Below are 27,650 nucleotides of genomic sequence, written 5' to 3'. Positions count from 1 at the left end.
CTTTGCAACATTTTTTTTTTGTTGCTTTTTTTTCCTGGCTGGCAGGAAGCCACTAAAAGTAGTATACTGCATTTTGGTACAGTTCTTTTCATGGTTCTACCCTTCCTGGAAAAGTAAGAGATTTTGTGCATGATTCACATGATGTTTGGTTTTTCTTACATAAAACATTACCCTGCTGTTGTCTATTGAAATGAGAAATAATGACTCTGTCTAATTTGTTGGGGGAGAGGGAGAATATTTTGATACAGATGCAAATATGGTGCCTACATCTAAACAACTGGGACTTTCTCAATGTGTATTACATATAGTTTGAATAAGAAATGCTCACTCAGGAGTCCTAGGAGATAGCAAGTAAATGAATGACATAATTCACACCTTTAGCATACCATCTGCATCTTGGTTCTGTTTCCCATGCTAGTGGAGTTTGCTGTTGGAACCTGAAAGCCTGAGCTACACCTATTTGGTTGTCAGTTACTTGTGGGATCCTCTCACACACTGGTCAAACACTGAGGAGTAGATAACACCTTTGCATACAGTTCTTAGCTGTAGAAAAATCCTCAACCCTGTTCTTATCCTGAGTACTGGTTCATCTCTGTGCTTTCAGTACAACACCTAAGTGGAAAAGACATTGTAGAGACACTGTTTGTAGTAAATGTTTTCTTGCATTAATCTTGCTTGTGAAATAATTAAACAAATCCACTGTAACTTACACAACCCCTCTGGTACATACATATGAGGATACCTTCTTGAAACACCACCAAATTTGGTTGCATTTCAAGAAGTACCTCTCTTCTGATTTCTAGCAGTGGTGCTGTTAAACGCTTTGCTGAGCCGGGAGGACTTCCCACATGGTCCTTCTAGACCACATCAACAACAACAAAATGAAATAATGATCATGGTTTTCCAATGTGGGCAACTGCCTTCTGGCCTACAGCTCTGGGTATGAGTAACACATATATGAAATTTCTGGAGCTGCTCCATCTTGTGCGGACGAGGACTTCTATGTTTTCTTCAAGTTTTGAACCTTCTGAGATGCTGTGTTGCAGCATATACTTGTACAGACTTGCACAGACCATGGGTTGTAAATAGGGTGGATGGGTCTTTGAATTCTCAGGGCATGATTATACCTACTTTCTTGGTGACTTAAGCAGCTCTCCACCACCCTGCCAGCTTTCCTTGTTAGTTTTCATCCTCCTTGCTCGTGTTCCTGTGCCTGCCATCTTCTCAGCTGAAAATGGGCCTTGCAGAAACCCCATGGGCTTTCAGCTGTGCCACATCCCTGATTTGTCTGTCCATGGGGCCACAGAGATGTGCAGGCAAAAAGAGGTTGTGGGAATGCAGGGCAAGGGCCGAGGGGAAGAGTGGTAGGGCCTTTTTTGGTGACAGTGCGGCTCTAGATCAGCTTATGATGAACCTGAACCCTAAGGGGTTGAAGTCTGTCATTTAAGTATGTACATACATTTCTCCTTGATTTTCAAAGTAGGGAGACAGGAGTATATGCTGGCAGGTTCTCCCATATATTGTTAGAAACAGGGAGAAGCGTGATGGCTTTGTTGAATGGTGAATGTGCACTGGGACGTAAGGCAATACTCTCTTCCAAAGAAAAAAACCCTCTTATTTTTTTCTGTATAGAAATATTTTTATAGATTATTGTATGTATAATTCTGTGGAAGCAACATACTTCTTTTTGCAAAGTGGAGCTAAAATATTGTCTGAATTTTGTGGAAAGGTTATGTAACTGTACTCTTTCTTTAAATAGTACTTTTTATTCAAACTGCTTACTTTCTCATCAGTAGGAAAAAAAAGAAAAAAATGCATATTTTCATAGCACAAAAGGTAATTTCCAAAGGACTGTAATTAGTTCATGAAAACTCTGCCTTTTGTCATATCTCCTCAGCTGAAATGGAAAAAAGGATGGACCTTTTTTCATTGTTAAAACAAAAGCATGTCATATGAAGTAAGGGAGCCTAAAGGAATCATATGACAAGTTGTCTCGTAGGTCTACAGAAAATGATAGTGCAGCAGTACTGTGGATTCATGACTTCTCACTTCGATTGCCAGCTTTTGGAAAACCTGGAAGTGGCAACTGCCATCTATTTCTTTGCTCATTTCCCCTGAGGGAGAACGTGGAGCCTTATAAGAAAGAGGTATAGTTCAAGCACTAATGGGGAGATAAGAAGACAATTATAAAAGCCCTAATCCTGCAAGATGACTCTAGCAAAGTCATGTATACTTTTGCTATCTGAGGATAAGCTGAGTTCCCCATCATTTTTTGGCCCTAAACAGGAGGAAGGGGTACTAACATAAGGAAAAAGACTGGCAGAGATTTGTGTAAAAGGAAAGGAAAGAGATGAGTAAGGAATAAAAAAGAAAAGAGATAAGTTGAAGGCAGTGGGTAATAAAGAATGGCCCCTGCTGGAAAAGAATGGTCTGGCAGAAAACATATGTGCAAAAATAATTATGATTGTCTCATTTTGGGTGATGTTTTTGAACACTGTATGAAAAGATCATAATTTGTAGCAATAGTCTCAAGTCTTTAATCCAGTTTGGGAAATATGCAGTGAGGGCATGAACTACTTTGCGATTAAACTTAATTCAAAACCTCTTATAATAAGTTAAAATCTCAAACAAAGAAAAGAAAGAAAAGAAAAAAAAGAAAGAAATTATGGGAATAGGAGAGAGTAACTAAAATCTTCTCACCATCTCACGCTCATCTTTCTTGTATCTTCTTATACTGAAACACTGCCAATAAGCAATTTATTTATAATAATAAACACATGATGCAACCATTTCTTTTGCATCCCTTAGATTATGATCATGGATGAAGAAGGGAGAAATATCCTCTGAACAAAGGTTCCTCTTTACATAAAGATATAGATAATCCTAAAATCCTAAAAAATGATACTGTAAATAAATTTGGGGCCTATAAATAGAACTTAATTTTAAAGGGCTTACTTAAATAGGCCCAAGCCACAAAATAGAAGTTTATTGAAATAGGGCTTTAAATAGAAGTTTATTTGAGTAGTCACAAGCCACAAATTTCAAATCCAGCTTTAGAAACCCCTGAATTTTAGGAGTGTTTGGAGCTATGGTTTTTGTTTCATCCCATTATAATACTAGAGGTTACTGCCATTCATATTAGGGTTCACATTTCATATGCGTCCGAAATCTGGAGTTTGATTATATGCTCTGGTTAAAAGATGTAACTAGTGAATGAACAAGAACCTTTTTATTTTTTGCCAGTTGCATTTTAATCAAATACTACTATTTTCTTTAGTAGTTCTGTTATTGTTCTATATGTGACAACTATTTTTAACCTGAGGTTTTTCAATAACCAGAAAGACATTGACCATTAAGGTAATAAAATTAGTGAAGGTAGGAAAACTATAAAAAACATTACAAGGTACTACTAAACATGCATCTAAGGAGATTGAGAATATTGTATGTTTTATTACTTGAGAAGCAACGTAGGATACTGTAACTAAAATCTGTTTCATAATTCATATACACAGGAGAGTAGACTTATGGTTGCAAATGGTGTAACTCAGCGTAAATTTAGTGGAACTATGCCAGTTTATAACAGGAGACTCTCTGAGTCTCAGAGAGGTTGACTTTGGCTTCTGAAAAATATTATCAATGCAATGACGGTCTCTCCCACTGCAGCTGTCACTGAGGTGCTCCGTGGCAAAAAGCTGGTGCTGCCCTTCATGGGACCTGGCTCTGAGAGCAAGCAATGGCCATGCTTTGCCTAAATAGTGGTCTCGGTGAGGCTAGTGAAGGAGAGATATGCTTTGATGTTCTCTGAAGTAGGAAAGACAAGAAGGACACTGCTCGATAAGCATGTTGCCAAAGCTTCAGCAGTCCCAGCGATGGTTTGCCCAGTTTCTTTGCTGGGGAGATGAGCACAGGTAAAAGGGAAGAAACATTGATGCAAGGAGGACAAGGTAAATACGTCAGTTAATAATGAAACTATGTGTGACTGGAGCATTTCAGTACGGCTCCTGGCTAAATCTGGTGAACCATTATGCTTTGGGGAAGCTGAAGAACTTGTCATGTGAAATGCAGGATTATGTTCATAGGGAACTGCAAGTGTCTTCCCTGGTGCACCTGCTTCTGTGGCAGGTAAAAAGATGACTATTAAGAAATGGTGCAGCTTGCTTGACATATCTGCTCTTTGGGCTCAGTTCTGTTTTGCCAGAGCAAAGCGTGCTCATTGAGCGAAAGCCTGACCTTGGTGAAGGCCATGAGTTTTTTGTTACGGCCTGCAGCAGAGCAGGGATTTTACCCTTAGGTCACATCTGCTCTAAAAAAACAGTGTAAAAACCAAGCCTATGTCCTCTGAGACTGGAAGTGCCTAAAATTCCCTTACTAAGATTGCTCTATTCTGCCTTTTGAATACTTTGCTTACACTTTTCTAGGTGGCCTGACTACACACAAGAGCTGGAAATTTGAGTGGAGGGGCAGGACAGTACTAGCAGATATTTGTAGACTTTAAAAAAACAGACTAAGGGAAATATAGAGAAATTTCTTAATTTTTCTGAAACTACACAGCCATCCTTACTGGACTTCTCATAGACTCCTTGTCATTTTACTCATGTGATTCAGTATTTAGCCATGTCTGCCTTCAAATCAGGAAGAATAAAGAGAAATTTTGCTGACCATTTCATTAATTCTTCTTTTACACCTGCTCAAAAGCCCAATTCTCCAGGCTGTAGCATGTTCAGAGTTGAGAGCCTGCAGGATAAATACTAGCTAATACACTAGAAATAATGCAGTATCTCTGTGAAAGCAGAATTAAGCACTTGATTTTGACTGGGTGTATAGTGAGGCTGTTAGAGACAAAAAGAAAAAAAAAAAAAGGATTGCATAACTGTGATACAGTGTTTTAGAAATTTTATATACCTTCTTGTGTAGTTTCAGTAGGTTGCTGGAGAGCTAAAAGGAAGTTCAGCTCAATTAATATAAGGCAGCCGAATCTTTTCAAATAGCAGATAGCCTTTGAGTTTCAGGAATGTATCTTACGCGTTTGGCAAAGGTTGATGAATCATATATATTCCTTGTGTGTTCAACATGAGGATCAGGCTAAAATTAACCCCATTCTGAGGCAGAAGGTAGCCAACTTGACACTGCGATCCATTATGCTAAAGAGAAATGTTTCTGTCTAAACCCAGAGGTAAACTGCACAGACAAGAAGTCATTGAAATGAATTACGTGGCCAATCTTGTTAGGCCTAGGTCAGAAGCAGAGATATCTCTCTATTTCTGTCCCTCCACCTCCTAAGTACATTTAGCCTTTATACTATTAGACTTCCCTGGGCCCTTTTTTAAAATGTCACCTGCTCTACAAATTCCAACATTTTGTATTTTTAGATGCTAGGGTCAGGATGAGTGCAAAAATAATGACATTTCTGCCCTTACAAGTAATTCCTTCATTTTATTGCTTGTAGGAATGAGCCATAATATGGAGTGAAGGAAAACTGCTTAACCGTTTTAACCTCTCACAGTCTAAGAAAGAAATGACAAAGAAAATGGGCCTCTTCCTAAGCCGATAACCCTCCTTGTACCTACCATCTTCATGAAAACACCCCTTCCTGGTGTGCTTTTGAAGCTACTTGTATGGTGGACAATGGGGGAGTGTATTGTCAGGTATTATGTTCCTTTAACCTTTCTGGAAAGCAGTTTCACCAGAAAACCAGCTGATCTGATACTCTTATTTCACCAAGAGCATTTTTTTTCGTTTCATTTGGCACCTACTATTTTTTTTTCCTTCAGAGCAAGGGCAACTGCTTGTTCTAGGCCACTCTTTCTGTCTTTGAATTAAGATCCTTTCCTCCCCCTCTGCTCCCCCCTTAACGTGCAAGGCTATGTCACCACTTCTGAACAAGGAAGGGAAGTAGTTTTATGTGGAATCGATTATTACTGGCAGACCCCAACATGCAATTTGCGAATGGGAAGATCTGGCTTGAAATTTTTTTCTTCTAAGAGATGCTGCTAAGTCTACAGTAATTTCCATTTTAACTGTGGGGATATTTTCTCAAATTAGCATAAACTTTCAAAACATAAATAAAAAAGCCTTAAAAACACATTTTGCATTTTTAACTAGAAGGTGCATTAAATTCCAGACCTGGCCGTAAGTGTGGATAATAGCTTCTCAGTGTCGTTGCTGTATTTCAAGGTTTGGATCAGTGAAACACTGCCTCTTATATACTTCAAGGAAAATAATCCTTTTTACCTTCTGTTAAGTGGGAAGAATAATTTTGCATGTCCAGAGATAGAAAAAAAAAGATACTGGATGCAACATATACATGCTCCTTGTCTTTAATTTCTGAGTAATTCTGGTCTTCAGTTCTTTGTTGTCTCGAAATGGTGTTTTCTGTTCCTGCCTTTTACCAGGCAAGTTTGCTTCCAAATGTGAAGAGCAAGACTATCAAAGAGAAAAGACACTCTCACAGAGGTATTCTCAGAAACAGTGTATTAAACTGAATCTTCTGGGAATGCATTTTTAAAAACGGATCCCATTTACTGTAAGGCTGCCTTGCAGTGGTTAACCTGGTGCAGTTTTCCACAGGGGAACACATCCAAGTGTGGTGGTGGAATAAAGAAAAGCATGTGTTTTTTATTAAGAACTTTTAGCCCTTTACCATTTCTGTAAGGAAACACCACCACAGATGATAACTGAGCAAAGGAAAGATCATATTTTAAGTGAATTCCTATGCAATCAGTGATGATTTTTCATGCCTTTTCATCACTTTTATTAGTATTTTAAAGGAGCAATAAAGAATACACAGCTATTAAAACCATGAAACCTTCCACAACCCTTCAATGCAAAAAAGAAAAAAACCAATCTAAACTGCTCATTATCATTTCAACATTTGTCAAAAACACGATTTAAAAATAGAAAGGAAGGAGAAATTACATGTTGATCTATATTTAGTGTAATCAGGCTTTTGAATGAAGTTTTGAGGCCCATATTTTCATAATTGTGTGTGTGCAACCGATTGGAATTTTATGGCAGGCGAGTTTTCCTTGAGGGAGGGCGATAGATTACTGAGTCAATATTTGAGGGCTCTTTTGTTTTGCTTTGTTTTAATGTTATTGAAAAGCCTGGGTGGCAGCCATGATAGGTGCTTTATAGCTCACAGATTAGAAAAAAAAGATATAATTAGGCATAGTTGACAATCAATTGGTTGCACATGGTTAGTACTGGGAAGCAGCAGTTTAAAATATTTGTCTCATGTGCTTTACATCCATGGAAATACCATATGAGGCCGTACTACTGATCAGGATAATTTACTTGAGAAGAGACTTCTGGATCAAGCTAGTTTGTATTTCTTAGAATTTCAGATCTTCTTTGAATGCTACCTGTGAGGCATTTAGTGAAATGAATGGGCAGAGGAAGAAGGGTGTTGTGCTTTCTGCTAAATATTAATAAACAATAAAGCAGGAAGCTTTGCTTAACACTTAAAAATTTTAAAGTATACTCCTCCTGTGCTCTAAAACACCCTTAATGTCTCAACAGCTTTGTGTTATTCTCAAAAATCTACTGAAAAAAAAGAAAGAAAAGAAAAGAGTACATCTATATACAGGGCTACCTACTTCTATGCATGTATAGGTAAGGTTATTCCAGCAGGATGCAGGTGACCCTTAGATCACTACTGCCTACATACAATATTTTAAGAATTCTGGGAAACACATTAAGAAGTTACACTTCTGGGAACAATACTCCTCTGTCAGATCTTGTAAAAGGATACAAACCGGAGAGATTCCATAAACTTTGCAAGTTTCGTACAGCCATGTTTCTTGAAAAAGGCAACATCCCTGTTGCCCCTGGCTCTAAGTAAAATTTTTAACTTCTTTTTTGCCATGCACTTGGAATAAAACTAATCCCTCAACTTAAAGAGATATTGTCAATTAAAGTAGTTGAGAGACCAGATTTTCTTCTTTTTTTGTTTCTTCTAAATGCTTTACAGAACCAAGCATTAATTAAAGTATATAGACACACATGCGTGCCCACACATACACACACACATATACACGTGCAGATGTAGTCCTAAATGGAGCAGCATTTGATTTCCTAAAATGTCAACTGAAGTAATTTTATTTTTTTTTAATATGAAATGAAACCATGTATTATTTGAAAAACTTGACTTGAAACATGTTGGGTTTCATTTTTCAGCGTTTCCAGCCCTCTGTGTTTCCTGCAGTGGAGTTGTGTATTCTCACTGAAGAAAACATGAAAAAAAAGACATCTAAACTGAACTTCATAAATCTGAGGTACCCTAAATCAATGGCTGTTTTAAGAAAAGTTGCCTTAATACTGTGTTATTTCTCTGGGCTGTTATACATAACAATTTTGTGCCAGGCCGAACACTGGAGAATTTGTATTGAAAAAAATTGTAGATCCATCATTTCTGTTTTATTCCCACATTAGGCTAGGGTATTCATAATAATAACACTATCTAGCTCTCTTCTGGATTTTAATTGAGGGGTCTGAGAAATCTTTTAAAAAAAAGAGAAAAAAAGGAAAAAAGAAAAAGAAATAAAAAAGAAAAAAGAAAAAAGAAAAAAAGATAAGTGTGTGTTTTCCTGATTTTAAAGCTGTGGAAGCAGAGACAAAGTAGAGAAAAGTGATTTTCTCAGTGTCACTCATAAGGCCAGTGGCAGAAACAGGGACAAAATCCAGATTTGCTGAGAACCAATATAATATGCTATCCACTTTCCAGAGACTAAGAAGCATTCTTCTCTATCATGGGATGGTATCACAAACACTCTTCCTCAGGCTACTTGTCTACCAAGCATGCACAAGAATGATTTTTCTCGTTTGTTATCACTCAATCTATTTTTTACGCTGGAACTAAGCACAAGAGACCCATGCTAAATTTCACATCTCAGTATCAGACATTTTTGCAGGAGTTGTGTTACTACGTTGTTTTTTTTTTAAATGAAACTAGATCCTTCATTCTTCCATTCCTCATAAAAATGATGAAAACATTTCCATCAGAATTTCCTTTTAAAAATCACCTCAGGCACTGTCTAATAATGAAAAATTGAAAATAGCCCTAAGGTTGAATGTTTGGAGAAATCATATCCATGAAACTGTGGTGTCTTAAAAGCAACATGCCTAGACATGCTTGGTTTTGGAGGCCACTTAGGAAGGCAGTCACACGCATGGCCACGAGCAGTGGCTGTGACACCCCACAATATTCACAACAGTCTACGCACCCAGTGCGGCTGACTGAGTTTTCCCCCCAAACCCAGAATGTTTCTTCTGGACTTATTTCTTGCTTGCTGCCCTGCATCTCATGGTCAAGGGCTCACATGAATTAAGAACCTAGAATACATAGGCGGACATCACTTTAATTTCAATGAGACAGGTGGCAAATCACTTGAGAATTAAGCTGAGACAGTAACTATTGCCATTAAACCAGACTTTTGGAGATAATGACGATCTAGCATTAAAATGCTGACCAAAATATTTTTAAAAAAATAAGTAAAAAACCCTGTGACTGTTGTATCTTCCAAAGGCCGATGTGGTTTGCTTTGCCAGGTATCTGCTGAACAGAGCAGATATGGCATGTTCTCTGTGGCCAGCTTTGGTTTGGTCTGTAAGGTAGAACTGGGATTTTGGCATCAGAGAAGCTTCTTCAGTTGTAGTGAAAGAGCTTACTTTCCCCTCTTCAGCTCTTGGAGCTGCAGGTGGGAGAGGATGACTGGAAGAGTGAGAAGGTTACACACACTTTGCCTGAGTTTCTCTGGCTATGGAGTAAGAGCAGTGGGGATCTGGGCTTGGTCTCTTATATCTTCATGTATTCCCTATTTTTTCAAAGGAAATTCAGCTTCAGCGGTGTCATCACCTGGCTTAGTGATGACTTTTGGCAGTCAGCTGACTTGTTAAATTAGGATAAAATTCACTACTTTTGCAGCCATATCCTGCCATGGAGTTTCATGCAATGGTGCCGTTGACTTCAATGGGAATTCTGTATATGAAACAATGACTGGAAATGCCTGTAGTATTGCACATAGTGACACTATATCCCATGAAAGCAGCACAGAACAATAGCCAAAGGTCTCACTAGACAATAAAATTATGTGTAGTTTCTTTACTTTTTTTTTCTTTTCCCCTCTTGGGAAGCTTCCATGGCACGAGGTGTAAATTTTGGGGCTGTTAATTTCTGACATCCGTTTTCACTGAATGAGATCCTAAAAATATAAGACGACTTAACCATTCTACTGAGAAAGTACCCAATGAAGAAGCTTTTGGTACAAAAATGGACACAATTGACATTTGGTCTTGTAAAATTTCTTCTTCTAAAAAAGGAAATTTAAACGTTTTCTTTTACTAAAATTAAACAATGAGCCCTAACAACAGGAATGATATTGGGCTTGATCCAAAATCCTCTGAAGTTAATGCAGAGACTTGCAGCATTGACTCCAGTGGGCTTTGGGTCAGACTGATTTTGAGTTAAAGACAAAGCATGAGCTTTGTTACAGAACTGTACTTGTCCTCGTTTTCTTGGTATCTCACACCTGCTGTTCACGTAATGCACATATTTTTACCCGTTCAATCTTTTTCAGATGTGACACAATTAGAACGAAAAAAACCCCAAATCTACACATGTAGCATAAGTGTGTGACTATGTGTTTGCTGTGAGTGTCTCCAGATAAGTGCATGCATACAGAATTTACAAAAAAATTGACACGAGGACTACTGCCTTTCCAGGACACAGATGGGGGGAATATTATCCTGGAGAACAAAGAATAGCAAATTTGATGCTTCCTTAGAGCTTTCTTAGCTATATAAAGCTGTTATTTTGCTTGCTCTAAGTAGGGGATTTTTCCCTCCCCAATTACCTGGGCAGGGATTTCCCTCTCAAAGATCTTTTGGGATAAAGAAGTGTTCCCCTTCAACTGCCCCCTTCTTCTCCCACGTACTCTCAAGCCCAAGCCCTTATTTGAGGAACCAGGGTTTGTTTAGTCATTTAGGCTGCCCACCACTAAGAGGATTCGTGAGAGCAATCTGTTGGTCACAGATGTGTCAGCAAAGTGCTCATTTACAGATACCAGAATTTGTTCATTAATAAGCCCACTTGTTTAAGAGGGGTTTTCAAAATATTTGTTCCCTTTACAATGAGTACAGTACCCTGAGTTGACAGTTTCCTCCACATAAGTTGAGGTCAAATTACCCCACCCAGATAAACCAATAGCAAATATGACTCAAACAGCCAAGAAAGGTTTTCCTCTCTACAGGGAGAAAGCATCCATATTTTAAGTTTGCATTGACCCTATCAGATAATGTTAGACCTTATCATCTAATGCAGTACTTACAGTACCCATAAATCACTCAATCTGACATAAATGCAAAGAATTCTCATTCTTTTCTTTGAGCAGAATGCAATCATGCCTTAATACTGCCTTAAAACCAGTGAGGAGTCATATCCAATAACTATCCCAATTATCTCTCAGCACAACGTTTTCCACCTGCAAGGAATGATTATGTGTCAGTAACGATGATAAAGTCCTTAAAGAGATGTTTATGCCTCATGGAAAAATTTGAAAGACACATTGTTTAGAGAGAGTTCTGCTTATAGACTGCATCACATATATCTGAGGTATTTTCCCTATTTTTTATTACTAAGGACATATGCATAAAGAGATATTGTGTCTCAGGGAAATAATCATTATATAGCTAAAGTAAAAACTGGCAATCATGTATGCTCTATTTTTGTTTTGGCAGAGGCTTCAGAAATGACCTTGGGGGAAGTTCTGTAACTGCTCTGTGTCCTACTCCAAAGTAAAGTGGAGACAATGCTTGCTGAGTGTTAATTCATGGCAGGGTGTTCCATACCATTTGATAGAATGTGCCAGGAAAGGGGTTAGAGCATGTTCTTACCATTTGTACCAGAAGTTCGTATTTTTCTTCCTGTTGAGCCTAAATGCAGAAACAAACATCAGTCCATTACTGTGATAGGTGCTGTAATAAAAGATAGTACAGAAAAGACTGTACTTTCAGTAGACAGCACTGAAAAAATTGCAATCTAAGTATTAAAAATCAAGAAAAAAAGGGACAGAGAAGACAATGATATTGAGAGTTGACAATCTTTTATCGAAGTTACAGAATGTTTCGGTATCAAAATATGGAAAAGAATCTGTATTTCATGTCTTAGTTGTTATCTCTACATGGGCAGATAGAAACAGAGCTGTCCTAACCCCACTTAGGCTCTAACCTGCCGGAGCTGTTAGATCAGTGCATTGGTTGGAGCCTGGTGCTATGTGAACATGGCTGGGTGAATTCTAGACAAAGAGCTATCAAAGGAGATTTGGTCTGTCTGTACCCTCTGTATGAACAACTCTGGGTCTCACAGCATAAAATGTTTACTAGACCACATCCCATCCGCCTGCTGGAGGTGATGAATGTGCTTGTGTTGCAGAATTCATCTCTGATTTGCAGACCTCACCAACATTCACTCAAAATCAGCTTTCCTTGCAGCATCAATTTAAGTGTGTTTTAATAAGCTGTTCCTCCTGCAAAAACAAGGAAAGTACCAGAAGCATATTGTTTACAGTTCCCTCCCTCTCTCCTTCCTTCCCTCCCTCCCTCCCTCCCTTTTTTTTCCCCTCTCATGGAAATCTTTGAAGAGATTCTCATCTTGTTATTGAAGGGGTTTCCAAACCACAGGCTCCAAATTTCAGGGTTCTCTTCACCTGTTTCTATCCTTAAAGTATCATGAGCATCTTTATACCAAATATCAGTTGTTTTCCCAAAGACCAAATGCTAATATCCACAAACAAAATTTTCAGAAGTCACATGCTTACATACTTGATGCTCTCACAAAATTTTTAACCACCTGCAGCTCCCAGTGACTTTAGCAAAATTAGCAGTGACTGCTACAGTAAATCACCTCTCTGCAGAGGTCTCTGTTTGAGTTTGGAGGACTCACTGTAGGCAGTCAGGTGGGAGAATTATGGTCCTTTGCAGGGTCCCTTCAGCTTCTTACTATGAGACTGACAAGTGAATCACAAAGGCTTGCATAATCACTTGAACTTTTAATTACATCCATGTACTGAATTAGCTCCCATAGCTTTTGAATTTGTTTATCTCTTGTTTTAATTGACTGCACTCCTTGATCTGGCTGTCATCATGCAAAATGTATTGTTAAATGGTTTTAATAACTTCCTGCACGCGCAGAAATCTGTATCTAGCATACATTAAGGGACACATGTCAATCATAATTGACTTACTCTTAAATTTCATTCCTTTTGTGGGTTTAAATCAGGTCCTTAATGCTACTTGAAATCTTCATTTGCGGTTACATTTTAATGCTTTTTTTTCTAAACCTTCCAGAACAATGTCCTTTCCTGGTGGCTGATACATTGAAACGGCAAGTGCCAGAGGGGAAAAAAAAAACCTGCCATTGAAATGCGTGAAGATACAAATGACAGACTGTTCACTTAACTTGTATATTCAAAAATATCTACTTTGTCCTTCCCAGAGTGAAATGGCTGCTTTGACATAATTGTGGTCTCTTGTATGATGTTAATCCATCGTGTCAGAGCCATTATGATTCTGGTTCAGATACGCATATTTTAAAAAAGCATTCGAAGAAAAAGTAATTTTACATACTTAACCACTGACATTTTTATGTTAATAATGTTGGGTTTAATTTCTAAAAAAATTTAGAAATATGGCACTACAGGGAACTATTGGATTTAGTAAATCTGCTGGCTACAAAATTCCTTTTTAAAGTAAACTTCTTTGTAATCCAACTCTAGCAAACTATTTATTTTCCAGAGGATGTTAGCATTCATGAAATGTATTTGGTTTACAATTCTAGAACATCTGTTTGCTCAAAGAAAGCATTAGTATAAGCAATAAAAAGGTCTTCGTATTGCTCTGCTAATATCTTGGCCTCAGTTTGCAGTAACTGTCTAGTTTCAATTTGCTCTTCATGTCCACTATTTGCTTAAACTCTCAGATTAAATTAATTATTCTTTTCATTTTTGGTGATCTTTATACCTGTTCATGTAGGGAGTCACAATCAAATTCATGTTGTTCAGTCACTCTTTTAGAGCAACGAAGAACAGCAATCCAGTTTCATCCGCAGCCAAGACATTTCCTGCTTATTAACCCATATTTCATTATCAATCCCTTTTCACAGCATCATATGTTTATTCTCAAAGCTTACTTAGCACTATGATGAAACATAAATATCTAACATCAATCTCCAAGTAATGTAAAAATGTTTGGAGCACTATTTAAAATTTTAGGAGGAATATTTGAAGAAATTAATTCTCAGTTTCTCCTAATGTCCATCTCCCTGATATCATAGTGCCTAAATTTTTTCTCTCCTGTTAGAAAATATTGGAAATGTGTAGCTCACTACAAATGCTATCACCAAGAAAAACAGAAATCTTCACACTTTAACAGGGGAAGTGCATATCAACACTTTACCTTTGATGGGGGTATCATGGTAATGACAAAACGCCACAAAGGTTTTGGACTGAAAAGACTATTAGGATTGCTTCAACTTCAATGAGTAGAGAAACTGAAAGTATCTTTCCAACATATGTTGAACAAATGCCAGACGAAGGAGGTCACGCACCAGTCTGGGAAAGCATTTGAAAGTTTAGCTTCAGGACATCAAAACTCTTGGCCTAAGTATTTTCCATAAGAAATTATATGATAAAGTTTACATTGCTCAGAAAAATATTATTGAAGGAAAGCAGACAAGCTATTAAACCTTAAACATGGGAAAACTCTGAGGGAAGGATGGTTTAATTTTGCATTATCTTGGTCAGACTCTGAAAGATGTGATACATTAACATCTGATTGTGGAAATAAGCAAAAGAGAAGTATACTTTGTCATACATTTGAATCAGACTCAGAGATGGGGTGGAAAAGTTGCCAACATTATTTTATGTTATATGTATTGATGTATACCACAGGAGCTGCAGGTCAGAGCCAGATGCTCTAGACAAGAAAAGAATGATACTATATTGCTGTGAATTATAATTTCAGCACACCAGCAAACTAACTCCTTAAAATCTTTTTGTAGGGTAAGAAATTTTTTAGGATGAGCTGGTATGAGAGCAGGCTTTCTGGGTGTTTATGATGTCTTCTTCAAAACTTGAGGCGAACCTTGGGTAAAGCATTCAGAGCCAAGGATGGCAATGAAGAGCCTTGAGAAGAGAAAAGAAATACCTTGTATTTGCAGCAACAGAGAAGCAGCAGCTAAAAGGATATAAAAAAGAAGGTAGTATTTGGCTGAATCCGTTGTTTAGGAGGATGGTCCATGTGTATAGACAAGAGATCTTAGAAACATTACACAGGAGTTATGGAACATAGTATTGGGATATCTAGAGAAAGGTGCATGACGTGGATTTTTCTTGCTTGTAGGACACTAGAATAAAAAATGGTAATATTTGGGATTAGAAAGAAGAATATATATTGAAGGTGATATAAAGCTAAATAGGGAACACATTAAAAAAATGGAAAAGGGAGGCTGTTCTGCCTTGAGTCAAGCAGACTGCTGTGTTGGGTGTCTTTACTCTCTGCTTTCACTCTTGGGAGTGATACACTCCTCTCTTCTTCCACATAAGACAGGTGTCTGGCTACACTTCAGGCCAGTCTTTCCGTTTAGGTTAGTTCTTAGCTTGCTTTTTAGTTAAATGCTTTGCTAGCAACTGGCCAAGTGGGATCGTAGGATTGGATCTAATGCATATAGTATATAAGGTTAATATCTGTTTTGAGATTTCTACTGTAGCAAAAAGTCAAAAAAACCAAAAATTCCACCAACCTGAGTGGTATGATAACCTTAATGTTAAAATACCTTTATATTGTGACTTTTGGCAAAATGCTGAAATTTAGATACCTCTATTTTTTATACGTCAAACATGAAATCAGATAAAATACACTTCATACATATTTAAGATATTAGAATCATAAAACCACTATGAAACGGTGAACAGGTTTCACTATCTTAGAAATATACTGACTGACAAGATATAATCCAAATACACGCTTGACTCTGTGTACTATAATTGCTACTGTATACTTATGGCATTAATGGATTGAGAACACTCTGTATTGCATTTCCTATGCCACATATGCAACCATATAACTTAGGTATGAGATTGTCATGTGTCTTCTGAAATCAAAGAAGAAATTGTAAACTAATAATATATTTTACCATGAACTGAAGCAACACCCTTCGATATGTTGGGGAAACTGTGTTAAGACTTAGAACTGACTCCTGTTCTTATTTTGTTGAAATAAAGCAGTAACACTGATTCCTCATGGAAGCCAGCAATCCACTGTGTTGTAGAAAGAATGTCCTAAAGACTAAGATGTTTCTGTCTGCTCAGAATTTGTACCTGTATTTCCTTTATGCTAATGCACAAAAGCTTGGATTTATGATAGATTGAAATGAAAGCAAATTTCTAGTGTCTGAAAGTGCAGCTGTGACCTGGGATCTCCAGGGCAATCCAGCCCATTGCAGGTCCCACCTTCAAAATGCGGAACAGTTTAGATTTAGATTCAGTAGGGATTTCTGGAAATTCAGATCTTAGAGCATGGTTCCACCTGTTCTATTTGCTAGTTATATAGGCTTGATCAGTCTTCTGGAGAACACGGCACTAGTTATCATAGGGGACGGGATATAGCGCTGCTGGTTCACTCAAAGATTACAAGTGCTACGTCCTTAAAAGATATAGATATATTTATTTTCTTGATAGTTCTTTTACCTGTAACATTTATAGTTCAGAAGAAGGCAGAGTGGTTTTTTTAGGTAATAAAATAATTGTCAGTGCATTTGTATGAGCAACATGATTACAATCAATTAATTAGCAGTTAATCAGATGTAGGAAAAGATACAAAGGAAAGAGAAATGATCAAAGGCAGGAGGCAGGCCAGCAGGGCCAAAGGGAGCCAGTGTGGAAGAATTTCAAGCTGTAAACTAGCATCACTAGGACCACTGGTCCCTGGTTGTTTTATGTATTAATTGACCACTTCCTTTATCAAATTTTCCAACAGCTTCATCAGATTGAAGTGATATTGACCATAGTTGTGCCTGTCATGCCTGCCTCAGAACTAGCTCACATTCATGAGCTCTTCCTGGTTTATGAAGACTGAGTTAAATTACTTTTAAAACTGTATTTCAATGAGAACTTTTTCAAGTCAGTGCCCAACAGTAATTGATGGAAGGATGTAGGGAAACACTGGCTTTTCTCAGGATATACTGTAGCTGACCTTATGTCCTATGTCCTTGTTTCATTTGAAAAGAATAATTACTAATCAATCATGAAGGGTTAGGTGACACAGTAGGTTAATTTACTAGCCTTTTGCCTCTGGAGAGCTGGATTCTGGCTCAGGTCACATGTAAAATGGGTTTGGTGGTTTCAGCCTTGTCCCTCGTGGATGTCTGGCTATATCACACAAAACAACCCTGGATTTGATGTGTGTTAGATGGCTGGCAGTTTCCGCTTAGGGAAATCTCAGGGCTCGAACCGCGGGGATCCAAGCGTGGGCAGGACGGGCACACGCTGACATCTGCAAGAGGAGATTCAGCACAGCATCTCAGTCTGCCTGACTGCAGGGGACCAGACCCTCAAGCAGAGCTAGGGGCATGACTTCCACTGGAGCCAAGTGCTTACGTATCTTTAAAGGCCTGAGCTTCTCTTTCTCCCTGTATCTGTTGGAGTCTTACATGGACTGCCTGTCAGGACTTGCCCTTACAAGATCATGCTTTCAGTTACCTTTTTGTCAAAATTAACCATCCAGGCAGCTGCTTTCAGTGTGTGCTTCAGAGAGGTTTATTATGAAGGCCTTATGAGTAAAAATATTTTCTCTGTTTATAAACTGGGAAAATAATATCATTTCAGCCATTTTGTAAAAATTCTTACATCTATTTCCTCAGCAGCTCCAGACCCTCTATGCTTTGGATGAGGGTCTTCACATTTTTCAGGAGCCTATCCTTGTGCTGAGGTCATATACAACTCTTATATGATTATTAGTATCAAGACTGATTTAACCTTGATAGCCTGCTGAAACTTAATATTGTTTTTAAAGTGTAACTTTGATCCCAGCATAGTTTGGATTTTAATTTTTATACTTGGTCTGTGTGTAAAGTGTCTGACCTCACCACTGAAGGTGCAGAAGGGGAGCTGAGAGTAAGATTCTGCATTTCTTACCGTGCTCAGAGTGCTCCGCTTCTTTTAGTGGTCTGTCCCCTTGACTGCAGAAGGTGGAATGGGAGAAGCAAGTGAGGCTGGGAACTGCAGGCAGAGAAGATGCCTCTTACTCAGCGCTCACAGTTGCATCTAGAGTTGAGTGGAACTATAATTTGAGCATATAAAGTACTGTAAAATACATGATGTATTGATGTTTTGTGTTAGGCACAGAAAACTAATGGACAATTTTGACAATTTTGACATTACTCTCTCTTTTCCTCTGCTGTGAGATGGACTCTTAATACTCATTCTGCCCTTCAGGACATTGTAAAGATCGGTGCTTGAGAAGCATTTAGACATGATGATGTGAGTAACCTAATGAGGAGTTGGAAAGCATGAATAGTTTTATAATCATTGCAGGTTTTGATAGGCATTAAATAAGTTCAAATAACCAATGAGGAAGATGACATGAAATTTTGAATAATCACCTATTTAGGGTCTGTGCCAAGGGAAGTCCCATGGGGAGGAAAGTATATGAACATGTGAGTAAAGACAATGTTACTACGTATGCAAAAGAGGAGAATAAAGGTTGCATAGGCAATCTTAATTCTGCCATTTCCTAATCCCTGAAAGAATAAATGTGGAGCCTTAATAATATCCTTTTATGTAGCTTTTTTGTGTGTAATAACGTAGGCACGATGCATAATAGTTCTGGCATGGCTGGTGAATTGCTGTTGTGCCTGTGTGTCTGGGCTGAATTGCCAATTGCCATCTGAATTTTCTTGTTGCCTCCTCACAGAAACAGGCTGACTCTAGCACATAGTAATGCTACCCCTGCCTATATCTGCCCTGATGATCAATTGGGAGTTGCTTGTGTAGGCACAATGCCCTACTAGAACCCATACACTGAATTAGTCTTTCCGCGGGAATGAGGAGGCAACATGGGAAATAATTTCTTAAAGAGCTAAATGCCTCAGGCTTCATGGAGATGTTTCAAAGGGACTTCCTCACTGACACCGTTTTGATTTGACCACGTTTTTTAAGCTATCAAGATATTTTTAAAAATAAATTTTTAACATATATTTCTAATTTCTAATATACACTTATTAGGCTTGCCATGACATGCATTTTAATTGTGAGTTCTAACTGACTGGTTTAATGATACTTTGCAAAGTAAACTCAACATGTAGGTCATAAGTTCAGAATGAATGAATCCCTGGATGTTTACCAAACACCAAAATTAAATTACATTCTTAATTGTTTTGCAAATACTTTGGCCTAACTAATTAAATAGGAATGACTTTCTGCGTTGCTATAGTGCAAGGAATATTAAAGTCTTTAGGACTCATTTCAAATTAGCAAACTCTACTACTTTCATTGTACACTATGTGGTCAACTAACACTTCAAAAAAAGCAAATTCCATACCCTTCCAAAGCAGACAAACCAAATAACTAATAACATGATACAACTTCAGTTGTAAGAAATATCTCTTGACGACAATTATTAAACTGAGTATGTTCAGGGTTACTAAATTTCCACCCATGTGCCCTGAGGCTCTTAGGGAGTGTTCTAGAGTGTCCTAATGACTTCCTAGACTAGGAAGAATAAATATTTTCTCTTTGTCTTGTTCCCTGATTCTTTACAAAATTAGTGGGACATGGACCTTGGTGTACACAGGTGGAAAGGTAATTTAAAAAGTATCTTTTGCTGTTTGCCCTGAAACAACTGAGTTTTTATTGTATCTTGATCTCTTCCAAGCAGGAACCTCAGCTTCATGTACTAGTTCCGTGTCTTCAAGAAGTGTGTTTGTCTCTCGAGGTTAACAGTTTCTTTGCTCTGGGGTAATAAGGGCAGGGCTGTGAACAAGAAGAGTCATGTAAGGTGAGCCAGACCATTCTGCAAAGGTTTCTGAAACCTTGGATTTGACTGTGTTCAGCAGAGAGCAAGAGCAGCAAGAGCTGTGTATTCTCTGATGTGTGATGATGAGCAAGAGAACTGCTTCTTCTGAACTGTGTATAGCTTTTCGGTGGAGGAAGACTCTCTCATATTGTTGTGTCATGCTACAAAGGATTACAATAACAAGCCAAGGAATAATGAAAGTTTGGGTTACACAGCCAGCTGTGGATAGAAGGAAAGTTTTAGATGGAGTAAGTTTTGGATGTCTTAATTTTATATATGTCCATGTACTTACCATAAACTTATGTATATCCAGTGTATTCTTCTTGCAAAGGGATGATATAGAGACATCAAGAATTTTAAGGGTCCTTCTGTGTCCTCAACAAAATCATTTGCCCCTCCAGGAGATATCTTCATCCATTTTCTGTTTTCATCCAAGTCTTTGCAGTCAGTGTTGTTAGTGCCTAACAAAACTTGTGAGCCATGCAACGCACTGACAAATTTAAGCTCTTTTTGAAACTAGGGGAGAAAACTGCAAGATTGTTTGCATATACTCTGCTACTGCGATAAATACAGCCTCTGTAGGACAGGATAATATTCTTGAGCCTTGCTTGGGTAGTTTTTAGACTTGTTCTTCAAGGCAAATTAAAAATGCAGAAAATGGAGAAAAAAATATCTAGTGTGTTGCATTGTTCTCAGAGATAACAATTATTAAAATGTTAGTCCTGAGCAACCATTGAACTATGCTGGGAAAAAAGTTATGACCCTTTTCACCTCTCTTCTAGATTTCAGGAGAGGTGGTCATGTGTAAAGCAGCTGATGACATCAACCATCAAAGTAGAAAATGGTTCTTTTACAGCTGTCTGAACCAGAAAAAAAACACAGCCTGCTAAATCTTCTCAGAAGTTTAAAGGGATTCTATGCTAGTTAGTTAGCTGATATTCCAGTGAGTGGCTGGGATGTTGATCGGGGAAGCTAGACCAATGTGTAGTGTTTTCTACTTCATTTATGTGTTTTTCTCTGTTTATGAGGCCTGATGGAACACCCAAAGGAAACTATATGAAGTTCTTAGATATTAAATGATCACAAAGGTCTAGCTAGTTATACAAGCAAGCAAGCAAGCAAGCAACCATTATATATATTCTAAGTATAAATGCCTGAATAAGAGGATTTTATGGAACATGTTCAGTGTCTGAAATTCCACAACAAATTTAGGTTTAGGAAGTTGTTTCTGGTAGTATGATTTTACTTTTACCTTAGAATAGAACTGAACAATCTTCAAAATAACGTTGTCTTTCCAGAAAGGCAAAAAATCCCCCCAAAAACAAGTGATGGCAACAAGTGTCTTTCGAAGTAAATTTTTCAGTCATCTCTGCAAGAAAACCAGTTTTGCTAAGGAATGAGGTATTTGTGCAGTCATACATAGATCAGAGGTAATTGTGCTTGTAAGAATCTTTGTGCATGCTGAAATACTCTGACAAGTACATATTCAACATGCTAAATTTGGATGGGCTGTAGAAAATTTAAACTCAAAACTAGCGCTTTTGAAATGTGTGTAAAATAATGGATTTTGCTGTTATGAAATTCCTTAAAGATCAGTGAAACTAATCTCTCAGAAGAGGAACACAGCACAGAAAATAAAAAAAAAGGTACAGAAAATAATACAGTGTTGAATTGGAAGTATACCATTAAGCATAATTTGTATTTTGCAGAAGCTAAACCAAAGCCCTTTTCAGAGAACTGCTGCCTCTCAACTGATTTTACTTAGAAAATGAAGAAGGGTTTATTTGCTTGGTAGATTTCTCCTCATTCAAGAGAATGTATTTTCAGGTTTGTATTGGTGATTCTGAATATTCACTTCCTGTTTCTACTAGCAGCTCTGAAACAAAGAGATTTCTCAAGTGATAGCTAAATAAATCCCATATTTAGTCTTGCTGAGAATCTTCGTTGTACACAAAAATTTGTGGTTTATTGGTGTGAGTTGGGAGAGGGGCTCATTGCTCATTATGTTCCTCATTGTATTGCTTTCTTTTACCACAGCTCTTACTTTTATTGTGCAACTGCAAGTGAAAGCCAATTACTCGAGGGAGTGCTGAGAGGTTACATTTATTTATGTGAAACAACAATTTCAGTGCTTTATATCATATTTTTATTTGGTGGCAGAGCCCCACCTTGTTTTTCACTCACCATAGTACGGCATAAATGTTTCTGTACAAGAGTCCTTTGTGGAGAGGTTGGGATCAAACATCTTAAAAAAGTATCTGTTGCTTTAAGTCACTGTTATAAGAAAAGTCCATCTGATTTACATCACATATCTTTTGGAACAGTTTTTGCCAGCATTTTTGGGCAGTGCTTGCTCTACTTCTGTCCAGAATGAAACCTGATATGAACCTGAAGAGAGTTCATATTTGAAAGTTTATAACAAAAAGATCTTTGTTAATAAGGACCACAAAAATGATAGAGATCCTCAAAGAGATACAAGAGGACAAATGATTTTGAAGTCCAGTCATACTACATGCGAGAAGTGAAACAGAGTCCTGATTTGGGTCTGTCTGCCCTGTGATGTGCAAGACCATAACAGACTGTCAACACCGAGAATTGGAATCACATTTGCAAATTACAACCTTTTTCCCCGAGGTACTGTTTGTCTCTAAATTTCCCTTTATTGACAAGGTAAACATATACAGTACTTAGAAGTGAGCAATATACAGTACTTAGAAATAAAGCTTTGGTTTCTTTATTTGAGTAACTTCAGAGTTTCAAGGCTCATAGCAGAAAAAACTCAGAGGAATAATATTTTTAGTGATTTTTTTCTTCCAAGGACAGAATATTCCGTGAGGCATACAATGACAGGAATTACTATGCATAGCTTCTTGAGAAGGGTAGTGATTTAAAATACTAAAATGGCTAACCATTTTTAGTAGTGTATTCTAATTGCAATAGCCTCTTTCTCTGTAGCAGGCTCTACTAAGAGATAATTGACCTCTGCATCTGTTAAGTACTCTCACGTTTGGCTTGGGAAGCATAATTCACATCACAGCCAATTAACTTGTGATATAGCCTACAAAAAACCCTCAACTATTGGCATAGCTCTGCCATTTCTTTCCCTTTCTGTCTTCCTTCCCTCTTTCCTTCCTGGCTATAATATTTGGGCTGCCATATTTGTCAGATGGCCTCTTTGTTCTCTTCCATCTATTCTTTACTGCAGAAATCTAAGCAGCAGAAAATAACCAACTCAAAACAGCTCCACTGTTTCAGTGCATAAAGCTAAACAATGATTTATAGTGACATAGAAAATAACTCTCTGTTAAATATTGGTTTTAGTTAGTCTTATAGAGACTTCATCACTAGATACTGAACTGTGTGTGATAAGCAAGTCTGACAAAAGAGATTCTGCATTGCTTAGTGCTATAGAATTATCTGTTATCGTGTCAGATGCTTTTTTATCATGATTTAAGCAAAGCTATTCAATTACTTGTGGTTCCTTAATTGGTTCTTCCAGATCTGCTATACTGCATATCATGTTGGCACCTGGGCAGCTTACATAAATTAAAACAGTATATTAAGAAAATGTGACTCCTTTGAGAATAAAAGTGTCAATAACTAGACCTCTGCCTCTGTTATTAAAAATGGCCTAGAGGTCAACTGAAAATCAGGGTGATTAATAGATCTTGTAAAGTCTTGCAGACTGCCAGAGCCTGGCTCCCTACTGAAAACCCTTAACTATTGGACCAGGGTGACCATAAGCCAAGGAATGACACCAAGTGTCATCCTGGGTTGGGATAAGCCAAGAGATGATCTGACTGGTAAATGGGTCTCAGTCATACCCCAAAAACTCATAACCAAAACCTTAAGCTGCCTTCACAGGCAGAAAGGTTGTACATTCATGGCCATTACAAGATGTGTTTGCAACACACCAGCTGGACTCCTGCTGACCATATCTTACCTAGGCTGACTCTAGTTGCTCCTTGTCCTCACCACTGTGTTTGTCAGAAACTGGGAAACCACAGAAATGCCAAACCCAGGTAATTCTGGGTACTGAATTTTCTGGATGCTGAAAGACTCATGACTCATGACTTTATTAAAACACAGACTGCCAAAACCATTTTAACGCAGATAATCTGATTTGCAAAGATGCATCTGACACTGAAGAACCAGTACTGCATACCAGGAACCTCTCAGCAACCCCAGTTGAAATCTCAAAGAGTAAAAAAAACTGTCATATTTCTGGAAAATAGTATCCTTCTATATAGTATCCTCCTCAAAACTAGGAACTTAGTGAATAACTTGGAGAAGGTGATAGGTTTAGGAAGGAGTCGTCTATTCTCTAGTGTGTCCTGTTAAAAGCATAAGAAGCAGTGCTATTTTGTAGAGCAGAATTTCAGTGCTTGTGCTTCTGACCTTCTTTCTAGGAATGCATTGATAATATTCTGTGACTGAATACACTTGCTAAGTCTTCAATTTGCTTAATATCTGTAACAAGATAGTTAACAGAGGCTTGAATTTAAAAGGTGGTATAATATGTATTGTATATACTGTATTTATATTATACTAATCCCATGATTCAGGGCTTCCAATGATTACTTTTGGGGGCTAGAAATAATTTTTTCTTCTTTGATCCATAATGTGAGTTCTTTTTTCACCTTCCTCTGGACAATGGAGACAGCTAGGCAGAGATGTATGCAGTATTTTTAGTGGTGTTAAATTCACATGTCTGATTGGTATATATTGCTCATTCAGGACACACACTCAGGATTAAACCAGTGATCAGATTTGGGGTCAGGAAGAGATTTTCCTATGGCTGAGATTGACCACCTAAGTGGTATTTTTTTTAACTTTTTCCTGTATCATGGAACATCATGCTTCCCAGCATCTTGTAGAAATTTTACTTGAAAAATCCCTTGCTGCCAGATATTGGCAAGAACCTCGATCTCTCTCCTTTGTGACACATTATGTGTATGTACCTTACGTTTTTATGAAAGGACTCAAGTTTGTTGCAGGGTATAGGAAAGTTTTGGTAGCTGGCTGTACATACCATAGGCATAATCTAGGGTGTAGATGTTCTATGGAGCAGTCTAGATGATAGACAAAAAGACATTTGTAATAGAGTAGCCCATGATTGCAGTTCTGGACACATTGGTGCATGTGACCCCTTCAGTTCTTATTTTCTTATGTTTCAGGCAACCACATCAGAGATGGGCTGGAACTGAACTTGATATCTGGCACCAGGTTTCCAGCTCCAATCTTTCCTTTAGTTCTGTAGAGAGAAAACCAGGCAAAGAATGGGAAGACGATGGTAATGAGGATGGAAATCCAGTGGCTGGCTGCCTGTGTGCAGCAGCGTTTGGAACGGACAGTGAGTGCAGCCTGTTGTATGAAAAGCAAATTGGCTAGAGAGGTATGGAAGGTTTTGTTTGTTTCCATTTCTATTTTGCATTGAAAAAAATGGCCATGGTTGCTTCTAGGTTACACACAGTGCTTGCAGTCCCATGCCTGATGCCTCATCTGTTTTTTCCTTTCTTCACCTAAAGCTAATAGTAGTGTAAGTGTGGGAAATTGTAGATATGTTTCTGATTTAAACAGAGAGTACAACGTGAACCTATTAGATTAACAGTTATAATGAAACCTGCATGCATTTTTCTTGGCAGTCATTTCAATCACTTCATTGTAAGCAATCCAGCTTTCCTGTGTTTCCTCAGTGAAGCATATTTCCAGAGAATTCAGTCTTTCCAAGTGCATTGTCAAGTGCTGATAAATTTTTATGAGCTTCAGCTAGTGGGTGACAGCCACCATGGATATCAGAAATTATAGGAGAGCACTTAGTGTGTGCTAGTCCTCCTTTGGAGTAGTTCTGCTTCAAGTGTCAAATCATGGCTGGTATAATCTTTATTATTTTTCCTCTGCTTTTGGAGTAATAACTAAAACTCTCCTCAGAAAACCCAAACAAGGTTTAATTAGAATAGTAGACATTTCATCAAAGTTCATGCTGGTATCATAAAATCCAGCAAAAGCTGAGATGGTCTGGGGTGCTAGAACACTGCATCTTTGCTAACCCCTTCCTTGCTCAGGGCATAAGACAGTGAAACTAGCTAGGAGGAGGCTTTAGCTGACCTAAACCATTCATAAGTGACGGTCTCTTGTGCTGAGCTGTCACGTTACAAAAATTACACCAGTCACTATAGGATTGGCCTGTCCACTGAGGCCAAAATTAATTTTACCGCCCTTTAGACAACTGAGATTCTTAATCTGGAAACAGAGAGCCCTTGCTATACACAGTCAAGGAAAAAAGGGATTTTGACACCTAATATCAATATCTACTTTAATAGGCTTTTAAATGAATAGAAAAAATCTACACATTTATAAGCTAATACAGGTATTAAAAACAAGGGACATGAGAAAAGCAGAATATAATGACAGCCTCTGTTTTAATTCTGTGTTGTACTTAGCTATAAACTGATAAGCGCCCCAAAGGAAATTAGCTATCTTATAATATTTTTCATCTTGAGAACTCAAAGTCTCTTGTCAAAATGGTTAAATTAAAGCAGAGAACTGATAAAATGGCTTGCCTAAATATCATACAATAGAGAGACAAGTGTCCTGGCTTCCAGTGTAGTGGAGCATCTAATAGATTGTATCATGTTAGAAGAAGTCCCCAAAATGCAGCAGTAATAACTTTTGGAGCAGTAGCTCCAAATTATTGATATGCATATGCTTTGAACACTCTGTATGGGTAGTCCAGCAGTAATGAACTAATACAGGTAACAAGAGGAGGAGGAGAGGGACAGGAATGCCTAATTCCATAGGATGGAGCTTGCACAGCAGCTGCCATGGTGCTCAGTCAATGGACAACCTTGTGCTCCCAAAACAGAAAAGAGGGAAGCTCTTTCAATGAGGTCTAAACAAGGGCTACTGAGCTGGAAAGAAGGAAGAGATTTTAGTGGAGCATGGCAAGAGGATGTAGAATAACCAAGAATTAGGGGTGTTGGGGGGGAAGGTGGTAATTCGCTAATAGTGGCAGAAGTAGTTTCTGCATATAAATATATGTCTTATGTCTGTGGTATAATTCACAGTACAGTTAAAATATCCACTGACACTTAAGTATTTTGACTTCCATGAAGTGAATTCTGTACGAACTAAAGGTTTTGTCACATCCCTTGATATAATCCTTGCAGATCTGAACACTGTTCACTTAGTTTTTGACATATTTAGTTAGATTATAATGAGCATATAAAGAAGATAAAACATCATTATATGTAACACAGATGTATCAGATTTTATTTTTACATTCCTGTGAGTTATAACACTTACGCTGCAGTACCATCTGCAATCCCTGGCAGAGCTGAGGCATTCTACGGATATATAAGGAAAGACAGGTACCCTATGTCAAACAGCTTACTGCTTAGCACACTGAGCAAGCTGATGAAAGAAAGAAGGTAGAGTATACGAGCAAACAGGCTGAGTAAGTTAGTGAGGGAGGTAATAAAAAATAGGAAATTAAATTTGCATAGGCATGTAAGTCATCTAGGAACCTAACTCAGAAGTTAGTAGATTTCAAAAGTGGATTGTGCATCATTGTTTTTCAGCAGATC

The sequence above is a fragment of the Nyctibius grandis genome, chromosome 1 (assembly GCF_013368605.1).
Source record: "Nyctibius grandis isolate bNycGra1 chromosome 1, bNycGra1.pri, whole genome shotgun sequence".
NCBI classification, from domain to species: Eukaryota; Metazoa; Chordata; class Aves; order Nyctibiiformes; family Nyctibiidae; genus Nyctibius; species Nyctibius grandis.
Note: the sequence above shows the minus strand (reverse complement) of the source record.